Source organism: Pagrus pagrus, assembly GCF_965226575.1.
Source record: "Pagrus pagrus genome assembly, chromosome: 4".
In the NCBI taxonomy this organism is placed as follows: domain Eukaryota; kingdom Metazoa; phylum Chordata; class Actinopteri; order Spariformes; family Sparidae; genus Pagrus; species Pagrus pagrus.
The window spans coordinates 7,497,853-7,510,378 of NC_140188.1; the positions used below are offsets into that span (position 1 = coordinate 7,497,853).

Genomic DNA, 12,526 nt, shown 5'->3' on the forward strand with positions numbered 1-12,526 from the left:
AATAATTAAATTAAATATTGGTGTAAACTGACTCATGTGATATGTGCAGTTTGCAAAGGTTGCAACTGTTGCACGTTTTTTTTCTTCTGAGCATTTTCTTTTTCTTGTTTATTCTTTGTGAGACATTGGTAAGTCCTCTTGTACACTTTCAATGTTATTCTTTTAACCATTTTTCTACTCACATAAATTCTTAATAACTATTTTATTAAGATTCTAGTTTAATAAAAATGGAATATCAATATCACACCAGCACCATTTCATATATTTCTTACTTTAACTTGTTACAAAGCATCATGTCTCAAGGCAATTTTCTACACAACATGAAGCTCTTTACAGAGTTTCACACTTATTCAGTTGGTCTATAAAACTCAAGTGCAAGGCAAGTGGTCAAAAAAGAAAAGAAACAACCCCCTGGGTCGGTGACACATAAATAATCAATAAAAACCATCATGCCAAGGAGAGGAGAGAGTGGACAAAGGATCATTAGTGTATGCAGCACCACTGGGGCTCCACACACACAAAACCCAAGACAGTTATTCTGACAGGTGAGAACGACCCCCTCACACACCTGCCCCCCCCATCTCACTTCCTCTGACTGAACTATTTTGTCCAACAGTCTGAGCCGGGGTGCACCCTCATCAGCTCCCCAGGTTATAATCACACATATGTTAAGTTTAGAGAGTGTGAGCGAATAAAGATATAATAGGGCGGTAAGGGGTGAGGCCATAAAGTACATTATCATGTGTATGTGTGGGTGTCCCTACGTGCGTGTGGGGGTGATTGAGGTGGAGTAGGTGAAGAGGGAGGGAAGCCAGAGTGAGATGTTCAGCTGGGTTAGGTCTGATGCTAATGCTCATTTAAAATAGTGACAGGCTGGAAGAGTGCAGCGCGAGCCGGGCTGCCTTAATTTCTCCCTGGAATAGCTCATGCCCGACCTCCGTGCCACATCCAAAATCTCTGGAGCTCAATTAAAATTGGATTAGGTGGAGATGCTGGATGTGCAGCGCAGCATCTCTGGTGCTCTCCTCCCAGTAATGCCCCTGCCTGACACCTCTGCAACCCCCAACTCAAACAGTTGTCATAGAGACAGCACGGCCCAGAGGAGGCAGCGTGCTGACTGGAGGGGGGAGTGGAGAGGAAGGGAGGTGAGATGGAGGGACGGCAGTGGAGCTGCGGGCGCACTGTTGAGGGCCGGCAGCAGCTTGAGGAGGCAGGGTAGCTTTTATCCCCCTCCTGCTCTGCAGCCAGATGTTGTGGAAGTAGTCTTCAGAGTGCAATGCTGAAAGGCAAGTCGTACTGATATGCATCATGGGAAGGCTACAACAGCTTACTTTACCGAGATAATAGCAAGCTGTTATTTGAATACATATTAAGTTATTTGGATGTCAAGAGACTTTGAATTGTTTGTCATGTTCAGCAAAGTCTCTATTCATTTTATTATTTTACTATCAACAGTATAATAAATTTGCCTCCTGAATTCTCCATTTGTTATATCATGTATTTTTAAAACAAACTACAACAAACAACCCAGCAAGTAGCAAAACATGCAGTGAGAACAGGTTTGTCAAACAGATACTTTACTTAAGGTTCTTAAGAATTGAAAAATATATAAAAACAGCTATGATATAGCAACTCTTAACTGATTGTCAACAAACTAATATTTTAGCACTGGCTGTTTCTAGTTACCCAGCCAGAGTGAACATTTTGTTGCCATGACAAAGTACAGGCCAAAGGGCTGGCTGTCAACAAAAGAGAGGCTAAAGAGGAGAAAAAAGAGCTGATTTCAAACAGCCCAGATCAAAAAATTTGTCATAACAACAAAGCTTTGGTCTAAAACCAACACGCAGGGGCCCCTGTAGACTTGGAGATTTGACAAAGCCCAGCCCTCATTTTTAGAGGCCCAGCTGTAAAAAATGCCATTTAATGAACCTGTCTGCTGAAGCTGTCCCCTGCCTGTCAGAGGTGTCAGCCAGTGACAAGCGCTGGGGACCGCCGCCTCCAGTCACAGACAGGCCTGCCAGCTGGAGACTTCGGCCCCAATCTAATCACGCCACCAGGAAGGGACCGGCGCTCTGCTCTTGGTCTGTCACGCTCTTGGTTGGGGGAGCGGTGAGGGGACGGGTGGAGGGGTCTGGTATGGCCGACAAGCACAGCCTTTTGTTTCCACACAGGTCCCTCCACGCAGGCTCATTAGGAGCCACAGGCGCATGCGCTGCTCTGCCAGCTGCAGGGAGATACATCTCCACAGCGTAACAGCCATAATGCAATTTAACGTCTCTGTCCTCTCTCTCCTTTATTCCCCTTCTCTTCTCTCCCTGATTTGACAGAGGGCATGCTGCATTCTGCCTGTAGAACATCACAGGTGGAAAACAGAAAAAATGTTGTAACAGATGAGATGAGGAGAGGCACAGGTGACACCGGTGTTTAGGCTGAAACTCATATATAATAACGTGCAGATGCTCAAATGGAGCACATCATACTTTAAAGCAATAGGAAGCCACTTCATGCATGGAAATAGATTCTAATCATATCTGACTTCCCAATAGCTTTAACCCCACATTGGCTGAGACACTTTGACAGATGTTATTAATAAATCTAACGAAGCATTTTCTCTAAAACCTGATGCAGTTTTCTGCCATATGGACCACTACAATCCCCCTCCTCTGCATTTATACCAAAATAGGAAAATAATATAATTCAGTGAGACCTCCAAGCCAGCATGACTGATATATTTATATGAGACTGTGGAGCACTCTGACAACCTGGTATCACAGCACCTCCATGGCTGCATTCTTCTAAGATTTGTCTAATAGGCTTCCACCATAAAGCCTAACCACTGCATGGTCCCAGGCGGCCAGAGAGAACGGCAAAGTGGAAGAATAAGGGGAGGATACGAGAGGCAGTTTCATTTTGAGTGATATGACTAGTCCCCCAGGAGCGAGTGGGATGGATTTCACACATGGCAATTTGGAGGATCAGCACACACTGCGTATACTGTATTCAATGGCTGACCCCGGGCAATATGGGCCAAATCTGTGAAGAGGTTGAGCAGTCGGTGAAGGCAAAAAGAGGAAAGCATAAAGGCTGGTAACAGCGAGAGCAGAGAGCAACTCTCAGCTAAGTGGGAGAGCATCGTCAGCCACAGATAATGTGGTAGACTGGGTCAGGAAAAAATATTTATATTTATTTATGTTTGAAAATAAAACAGAAGAATGAGATAAAAAATATTTTCTTGCTTACCCATATGATATCTAGTCATGCCATGTGTTTTGATTTACTTTGCAAAGATTTTGTGAATTTTGCTTCTTTTCAAATACAACAGAGTTTAATGCAGATTTGTGATCACAGAAATGAAAATAAAAGACTGTTTTTTTATTTAAAAGTGAATTTCAAAATGATTCCAGGGACAAACAATATAATTAAATATACATTTTTCAATGACCAGTTAAACCAAAACTACCTGCATGAATAAATGCAACTAGCAGGGAAGAACTTTTTACAATTTACATGAGACCTTTAAATAAAAAGAAGGAATAAACTGTGTCTACATATTCTTATTTACACAAATGACTCAGGTGTTCCACACACTGTGAAATTTAACTAAACTTTAAGACAGAAATCTGCGTCGTCTGACCATGATGTGCCCAAATCCACACTTTTATTTAATCCCTTTTACATCCTGTAAAGATTTATAACGTATGCCGGAGCATCAAAGCATGTTTCTCATCTGATCCCACCCTTAATGTGACATCTGTTATGAAGTGTAGAAATGCAAAAATGTAAAAGATTCCAACAGATTATTAAAAAAAAAAAAAAATCAGCATGCAACTTGGTTCCTCGCTGTGAGACCCATATCTCAGCTTCAATAAAGTAGCAGGCTCCTAATGCAGGTATTGGGGGGAAAACAAGATACAGATTTGCATAATCAGTGTCACTATACATTTGGGTGGTAGCTGGAGTGTGGAAAGATGACACAGCTTGGGTGCTCTGGCAAGACCAGTGGGATAAAGGAGATGAATATGCATTAAATATGTTGGCAGTTCACTGCCCCAAATGTCCAGCCAAGTTTGTCAATAACATTTACGTCAGGGATGGTATTTCACGCACATTAGCAGGCCCTGCAGCGCTGTCGTCAACACTTCCATGGTAGGACAGGTGGGAGGAGCCTTCTTCCTGGTATGCAATTTCTTCTAAAAGAGTCAAGGCTCTTTAAACATCCTTTATCTGCCTATGTTAAAATATAAAGCCTCAAGAAATGCAATGGAAAAAAATCCACACAGTTTCTTAGAATTTTGGTTGTCCACAGCGATGATACAAAGTCTGGCATCCAGCCACATGATGCCTGCAGGAGGCTTCTGAGTGGAAGAAACAGTCAAAATATAATGTGTTTCTTTCACGACCTTACTGATACCCACAGTGTGGTGAATGTACGAGGGCAGTTGGAAAATACATATTAAATTATGATGTCTAATGATCAATATGTAATGATGAAAGCACATACTATATATTTTCATGTATTTAATGCACACTACTCTCACAGACAACTGTGAGAACGCTATACTCCTAAAACTACATAAAACATTAACCACTGAAATCACATTATTAAAGCAGGTACAAGGAACTTCTGGCGGCCCCTGTGGACACAACCAGTATCCTGTCATAAAGATCTTTATCTGACTAGTTTGTCAATTTGCTTTGGAAATGAGTGTAAGAAAGACCCAGCCCATTTTAATACTATTTTTCTCTTTAGATGCTGCTGTAAAGTTCACACACCTAGGCTAGCCTACATGTAGCCTACAGCTAACAGATTTGGTTGCTTGATTCTAGCAGTTTGTTGAGAAGGCTAAAGATATCAACATTCCCCAGTTCACAAATTAACAACTTGCTGTAGTACGTTTTTAAGGTTTTGTCTTTTATTAACCAACCAGCTGCAGTTTGGGTATTGATTATTTGTCTCTTTTTGTTAGTTATCCGTGTTGTTAACTTACAGGTCAAAGTTGGTGCATTCAAGCTAGCATGAGTCGTCTATGTAGCAGTGTTGCTAATGGTGATTAAATCACTTCAGAATTCAATTTTTTAACATTAAACAGGATGTGACTATTTTGGTTGTACATGCACCCAAAAATGTATCAAGTGCGACTAAACATTTCCATCGGTCATTGGTCAACATGATATTCATCATTAATGCATTAATTAAGATTATAAGGAATGTATAAAATATTTTTGTAACTAAATTTTCTTGTTGCATGTGCTGTGATTTAAAAACAAGGAAAAAATGTATGTCCACCTTTATACCTGTTAACAACCATTAACATAATTTGTTAAATTAAAATGTGTTATTGAATGCAACTAAATTACGGGCTGATGGACTAAATGGAAAAGTTCGGCTCACCAGTGCAACCAGCATAAAAAGTTAGTCCTCCATGTAAGTAAACGCAGTACTTAAACGCAGAGTAATTTCTGCCGCGGGGGGTCTCTCAATCGAAACACAGAAACAAGCATGGTTTGATGATGAAGTGAAGTAGAGTGGGATCATTTGAGTTGTTGTCCTCATTTTTAAGCAACCACCACTGCAGATGAATTTCTATGTGATGTGCCTCAGGCAGAAATATTCACAGAAGAGGTAATGTTTTAAAGTTTTATTCATGTTTTGTTTAGTCACGTTCGCTGACTGACTTCCTCAATCTCTGACATATCATCTGCATTTCCCCGGAAGTTACAGCAGAGACCAAATGAAACACACTATTTTCTTGAATTTATATCGAGCGAATAAACGAACAAAGTGAGACAGCAAACATTTAAAGATATGTATGAACATACTCCAGCGCTGACCCACCCACAGCCACATGCACACACATACATGAGCACTTAGCGAACACATCATCCAGATAAACAGCTTGAGGATGCCTTCACTAAGGAGCTTGAGAAAAGGGATGCAGTCATTTGGTATGGGGTCTTTTCAGCAAGCTTTTCCTAATGGGACTTTTTCAGCAACTTGTCAGCCTTAAGATGACTGAAATCTTCCTGGCCTGGGTACCAGCTTCCTCTGGCTGCCACTGAGAGTGCCAAGCTGATCGCTTTAAATCCAACTTTTCTTTTTCTGTGTTTTTTTTCTTTTTTTTCAGTGGTGTGTGGGAGGGATAGGGGCTCAGAGCAAGACAGAGAGGAAGAGAAAGAACAAGACAAGGATGGAGAGGCGGAGAGACAGAGGAGGAGAGGGACAGAAAGAGCAAGTGGTTAGACGAGAGGGCCTGATGAGCAATGAGCGCCTCACTCGTCCTCAATTAATCTTGTCTCTCTACCTTTGCTTTGGCGCTTCCCTCAGCACCAAGGTAATAACGACACCCTCATCCATTATCCTTTTATCCCTGTTATTCACTGGGAATTGCTTAATAATATGTTACAGATTTGTCCTCCTTCGTATAATTCTTTCTGTCATTCGCAGTATATCATCTGGAAAACACACAGCCCCCTTTCTGCCGGACGCTCTTTGAGGATTATCGTGGGTGACACCTTCGGGATGCAGCCAGAATCTGGAGCATCATTTTTTCAGGCATAAAGTGGAATTACCCTGACTTATCTGTCATTGCCAAAAGCACAACAAGCCATTCAGGGCCAAAGCAAAGGTGGAACAGGTTCTTATCGGCTTCTCTGAACGAGAGCGCTTGTAAATTTATGCTAATGAGGGCCTTTTGTCATCCAGGCTCACCCCTTGGGGCTGAACGGGGCTTGCAGGGGATGATAATCTGGCTGTTGAGTGCACTAGATAATTTGTACTTTATCCTCATGTAATTATATAGTTTAAATCTTTTTACCAATGCTAATCCTACGACACGAGGAAGTGTCTTAACCATGTCTGTGGTTCTTAGCGGCACTAGTTAGCGCGCATCTGACTCTCTCTCATAAAATCACGTAGGAGGAGTGCGGCGCTGATATAATTACTCTGACTTTCTGTAGCCCGTGCTATGAATCCTCATATCATTTTGATCCACCTTAGCAGGCAGGCAGGAAGCCAAGCTTGCAGCCTGGGGGTATGGGAGACATCTCAGAAAAGGTGAAAACATTGTAGCGTAGCTGTAAGAGCCCTCCCCATTTCTTTTTCTTTTTTTTGTCAGGAAAAAAAAAATGGAGGAGACCAGAAAAATGGACTGAAAGGACTAAAAGTAAGTGTAGTAGGGCAGCTTTACAGAGCTTTTGAGGTCTCTCTGCTGTCCAGGGGGACTCCAGGCCATCTTGTGTGCCTGCCAAAGCCGACAGCCCTTGACAAGCTGCTTGGCGTGCTGTAATTTGACTAATTACATTGGATTAGACCATATTAATGCAAGCTGTTTTCTCCAGGGTCACTGACCCACCCAGTGTGTTCCTTGCTAGTTCCCCCCTTTTTGGTGCAAACAAAACATACACAAGAGAGAAAGTAGACTCTTTGTTTCTTAAAATTAAAAAACAACGAGCATGTGTCTATATCTCTGACGTTATTCTTATAATGGGAGAGAATGTGTTATTTTCCACAGCAGAGAAAGCTGTGAGATACAGACTGCACTTTCCTGAGGCACATCATCACAGGATTCTTTGATAACAAAGTGAATCCTTTGCCTGCTTCATCTCTCTGCAGGAAAAGAAAAACAAAATAAGGCCTTTTAAGAATCTCACAGAGGTAGCAGAGTTCACAAAACTGTTTTTCACATGTGGGGATGGAGAAAGTTGAACTCAGGAGGGTCTCTACATGCTGACAACAACAGTGCAAAATTTCATTTTAATTTTACTTTTATCTTAGCAAAATATCAGGATGAAATCTGAGTAATGAGGCGCTGATTTTAATGTGTGGTTTGGTCACACAATTGTTTATCTGAGGAAAGGACGTGTTGAAACATGTGATTAATACAAATAATTAAGAAAACATCACTTGATCTGCTTTAAAAATGAGTAGATCTACTCAGAAACACAGAAAGAAAAAGTATTTGTAAAAAAAGAAGGAGGGAAACTAACCCTCATTTGCATTTGCAAAACTCCACAATGAAAGGGGGGAAATGAGCCATAGAATATGTGTGTTTTAATACAAGTGCTCTCCCAATTGTACCAAATCAATTTGAGTTTCACACAATGGAGAGGCAGCTTCTCTGTTTGTATGTGCTTCTCTGCCTTGAACATGGTGTAATAATAGTCTTAAACCAGGCGTTATAAAGACAGAATACCAAAGAGGCTTACAGCCTTGGTTTCATGAAACATTTAGGCAAAAGTTCCAAGGGCTGAGGATGATGAAAGAAGGTAAGCTTGAAAATGGGCTTCTGGGATCCACAGCCCTTATTGTACAGAAGTCACATCAAATTAATACTGAGGGCCATTTGCAGCCTTTCTTCTCCTGAGCTTTTCAGAACGGATTAAGCTATGAAAACTCAGAAATTACTAAAGCACCTATTAGGCATTATGCTCACCCTTTCTCCTCTTTCCCTTTGAAAGTCATTGAATGTGCTTCACTTCACTCGCACTTCAATTCACAAGTTGTTTGCATACTTGAAAGAAGGGCAGTTTTATAAAAATGTGTCATGTAAAATGTAGATTTCCGCTTGCACGACAGAAAGAAGAAAGTAATTGTATACACATTTTATACCATTTCTATAACCCAACATTTTTATTAGCATTTTGTGGATCTTTGTATCACATGAAACTCTGTTGACACTTAGTTTGATGATGCTGGCCTCAGTATTCAGGCAGTTTACTGAAAGCCGCCGAGAGTGTTTCCACACTGATGAAGGGCCAGTATTGCTGGGGCTCTCTCAGGCTCTCCGCACCCCTCTTTGCTCTCTCAATGCCTCTTCAAAGAAGCGCGGGGAGTGCATGAATTGTAATTATGGCTCCTAACAGAATTCAAGAGCGCCCAAACGATGGCACTTGAGAACCAGGTCGTGTGGAGTTAAACGGCTGTCAGACACTCAAAGCTCCCCAGCATGTGAACGAACCCACAAAGGCTGGACGTGTCCACTTCTAGGGCCCTCCTACCCACTTTCCCTCTCATAGGGGGAGATTAAAGATCAACTAAGGCCTCTTTAAAGACCCATATAGCCTTTACTCAAATTCCGGTATTCAAGAAGGGCTATAGGTTTCCTGGTAGAACACAAAACTTCTACGATACTACATCTGCAATTGAGAATGCATCATGTTGTATTGATCAGTGAAAAGATGTTTTATATAAAGAAATAAATCCTTGAGAAATGAGACAGGAGCTGAGAGGAACAGGTGAGGAAGGGGAAAGCAAAGGCTTGTGAGAGGTCAGGTAATTGGTGCCACCTGAGAAACCAATCTAACCACAGTGTCAGATTATCGGCCGACCTCGCCTTCAGAAATAACAGAGAAGATCATCTGTGCTCCCCAGACAGTTTCAATGACTCACCAGGGCACAAGACCCCTCGCTTCACATTAAAGAGCCAGCCTTCAGTCAGGCCGTATCCAACTTCAGCCCCATCCGTCTCCCCAAAAGCACCCAAAAGAAACCGACCTGCAGCGTGAAGTCCCTATGCATGACCCTTATTAAACTCCTAATTGGATTGAGAGCTGCTAAGAAAAAAAAATTCAACATAGTTCATTCAGCGGAGATTTTCTTTAGCATTCCTTCCAGTAGTTTGCCTCCTCAACAATAACATTCAAAATCAAGTCACTGAAAACTTTTTTTCTTTTCAAAACACAACCAGATTTTCCAAAAATGGGAGTATAGGCAAAACCTTTTTCACCTTTTCTTTTAAGGCAAAGCACTATTTGATTTTCACAGGGTGCAAGTGACAGGCTGAAACAAAGCCCAGCGCTGGCCATTGTGTAGCCTTTCACTGTTGTAATGGTCTTAAAATGGCTACAAGCAGGGCCCTATTCAGCGGTGACCAGGCTGCTCAGCTCTCTTCTCCATATCCAAGACAAACTCTGCACTAAGCGGGAACTCTGGGGTCAGCTGATGAGAGAATGAGCGACTGAGTTCACTCATAACCACAGTCTTAGACTATCAATGCCTGCACAAGTTCTCAACACATTCACAGTAATTATAGAGAATAAATAGTGCCATAACAACAACATCAATCAAGTTCATTACGGAAAATAGCATAATGACAATAATTACAATAATATCTCATTAAGAAAGAGAATGAGAGACAGGGGAGAATTAATAGCAGACAGGTGTACAACACACCGCAATTATGGAACCTGAAATTAGTTCATTGCCTCGAGGCAAACAGAAGAGAAAGGGAAGGTTGTAAGTGAGGGAGTGTGAGTGTGTGTGTGTGTGTGTGTGTGTGTGTGTGTGTGTGTGTGTGTGTGTGTGTGTGTGGTGGGGGGCTGGTTTCAGAGCTGGGAGTAGGACTGATAGAGAGAGGCTCACTGACAAAAAAAGGGAATTGCAAATAAGCAAACAAAAATGTCTTAAATGTGTAAATTAGGGAGAAAAATAAGAGGGAAAAGCAGCTTTTCCCTGCAGACTGGTGCCTTAGATGAGAAGGGAGCAGCGAAACGTGATCAAGGGGAGCCGTGGAGCGGTGCGGCAGGCGTCAAGATGAGCACTCAGCCAGCGAGTGGCAGCTTCTCCTTTTCCAGTCAATCATTCATTACAGAGCCAAGTGCTGCGGAGGAGTGCCTCCTCTTTTTGACCTATCATATTACTGCCTCTGTAAACTCCTAATCCTCCCTTCGTTAGATGGTGTCAACAGCCGACATGCTCTCGCCCTGCTGCCGCACTCCCTGCTCAGACACCTCCCGAGCCCTGCCAAGACCACGGCATTGACACTCTAATAAAATCGTTTGAAATTTAACAAGGTAGAACGGCACAACTTTATCCGTCTTTTTCAGTGCTTTCATCCACCTTTTTGACTTGTTTTTTTTATCATTAGAAAGAGATTCAAAAAATTAACTTTTTCCAACAAATCCGAGCCCTCAGTTCACAGTGTGCAACACTCGGAAAGTCTGACTTTAGCTCCTCAGCCTTTCATTGACGGCCTGGTTCTTTTTGCCTTGGGGCTGTTCCTGAGCAGGTGAAAGCCTGGAGGCAGGAACCGGCACATCAGCACTTCTTCATCCATCATGACTCTTTCATGGGGAGCCCGTCTCCTGAGCTTCTCCACTGGTGCCCAGCGAGATGACTGCTATAATGAGTCCAACAGATGAAAGCCCAGCAGGACAAAACAACATTCAGATACAGTACATCTTCTCACACACACACACACACACACACACACACACACACACACACACACACACACACACACACACACACACCAGGGTTACCACCAATCAGGGACTCACTGTGCGAATGTTGTGATTTAGGTAAACAAAAGAATCAGAAGCATCTGTGTTTTGGTAGAGAAGGATTTTTGGGTGATCGTGTCACACTGATCACAAACAGCAATTTAACAATCAAGTTCATCACAAGAATATCTCATACCCGACTGTCCTTCACTCACTCAGAAACACACCATATCATAAACACACTCACACACAGATACAAACAGTGTGGGTTGAGGTAGGGTCCCAATTTAAGCTGACAGATACCAGATAGTAGATACTCAAGGAAATGACAGCACTGGTTTAGGATGGTTCTGAGTTTAGCTGAATGTGACACTGTCACAACAAAACTAATACAGGGAAACTATGAGTGAAGGCCAGCAAAGTTCATTCGTTTCCCAATAACATATAGCACATGAGCCTTTGTAGTCTGTTAGGATCTTAAAATATCGCCCCTTACTGGGAATATATATGTAAATTTGTGAGATAAACTTTGTCACGGTTGAGACACACCTACCACATAACACGGTTTGAAGGATGTTAATTACCATATAAAATAAGCAATTGGCATCCTGCCCCATATGTCCCACTTTTTCAGTGAGGAAGATGGAAATGAGGTGGGGTAGATTTGATTCTGACATGCTCTCCGTCTGCGCACCACAATGTGTGGCTTTGCCAGTAACAGGCTAATATTCAGCACCGCTCACCACCACCAGAACTAATGAAAGTAGACAAAATGTCTCTGCTGCCATCTTTGTCTAGCATCCGCTCAGGGTGAGCCTCCCTCTTTCCCTCCTTTCCTTTTCACCTCCCCTCTTTCCCCTCGCTCTTGAAGGGAGGGTGACAGCGGCATAAAATGGTGGCGAGCAAATGTGCCTTCCATGTGGCAGCAGTGGTGGGGGTGACAGGGCAGGCTGAGGCCAGCGCTATCAGCACTGTGTGGCTGTTGCTTTGAACAACCTGGATGGACGCCATGGAGGATCAGGGCCTGAGCTGATGAGACACCAGTGGTTACAAACAAAAGCAAATCAAGAAACAGGCCACCCATCCCCAACACAAAACACTTCTTTGATAAATGTTAACTTAGTTGTCTAGTGGGGCTTGTTAATAACAGACTGCACATCATCCAGCTATTCCTTGTAGGCAGTTTTAATGTGCAGAATTGCATTATAAAATTTTTTTCCAACAATTAGAAATCTGATTACTTGATTAATCCATTAATTGTCTGCTACTAAATTAATCGCCAACTATTTTGAGGATCAATTATTCA

At 42.3% G+C, this 12,526-nt stretch overlaps 1 protein-coding gene across 4 annotated transcripts in view; it reads right to left on the reverse strand.

Annotated features, from left to right (window-relative positions):
- Positions 1-12,526, reverse strand: part of nbeab (neurobeachin b) — a 224,487-nt gene that overhangs the window by 41,346 nt on the left and 170,615 nt on the right. The gene's annotated exons all lie outside the window — the stretch shown is intronic.